This window comes from Vombatus ursinus, unplaced genomic scaffold (assembly GCF_900497805.2).
Source record: "Vombatus ursinus unplaced genomic scaffold, bare-nosed wombat genome assembly UNPS02014789.1, whole genome shotgun sequence".
NCBI lineage: Eukaryota > Metazoa > Chordata > Mammalia > Diprotodontia > Vombatidae > Vombatus > Vombatus ursinus.
Genome location: NW_020954567.1, coordinates 13463729 through 13464468, shown reverse-complemented (window position 1 = coordinate 13464468; position 740 = coordinate 13463729). Strand labels below are relative to the sequence as shown.

The following is a 740-nucleotide window of genomic DNA, read 5'->3' as shown; positions in this document are numbered from 1 at the left end:
GCAAAAACTTTTCAATTTAATGTATTCAAGTTATCCATTTCGCATTTCCTAATCTCCTGTTTGGTCATGAATTCTTCTGTTCTCTGTAAATCCAGTACATAAACTATTCCTTGCTCTCCCAGTTTGCTCACAGGATCAGCCTTTATATCTAAATCATTATTGATTAGAGAAATGCAAATCAAAACAACTCTGAGGTACCACATCACACCTATCAGATTGGCTAACATGACAAAACAAAAAAATGATAAACGTTGGAGAAGATGTGGAAAAATTGGAACACTAATGCATTGTTGGTGGAGCTGTGAAATGATCCAACCATTTTGGACAGCAATTCGGAACTATGCCAAAGGGCTATAAAAATATGCATACCCTTTGACCAAGCAAGTATTCCAAAGAGATCATACAAATGGGAAAAGGACCCACATGTACAAAAATATTTATAGCAGCTCTTTTTGTGGTGGCAAAGAACTGGAAATTTAGAGGATGCCCATCAATTGGGGAATGACTAAACAAGATGTGGTATATGAATGTAATGGAATACTATTGTGCTATAAGAAATGATGAACAGGCAGACTTCAGAAAAACCTGGAAAGACTTGTATGGTCTGATAACTAAGTGAAGTGAGCAGAACCAAGAGAACATTGTACACAGTAACAGCCACGTTGTACAATGACTAATTTTGATAGACTCAGCCCTTCTCAGCAATGCAAGGATCCAAGACATCTCCAAAGGCCTCATGA

At 37.3% G+C, this 740-nt stretch overlaps 1 protein-coding gene across 1 annotated transcript in view; it reads right to left on the bottom strand.

Annotated features, from left to right (window-relative positions):
- Positions 1-740, bottom strand: part of RABGAP1L (RAB GTPase activating protein 1 like) — a 648400-nt gene that overhangs the window by 252425 nt on the left and 395235 nt on the right. The window lies entirely within an intron of this gene.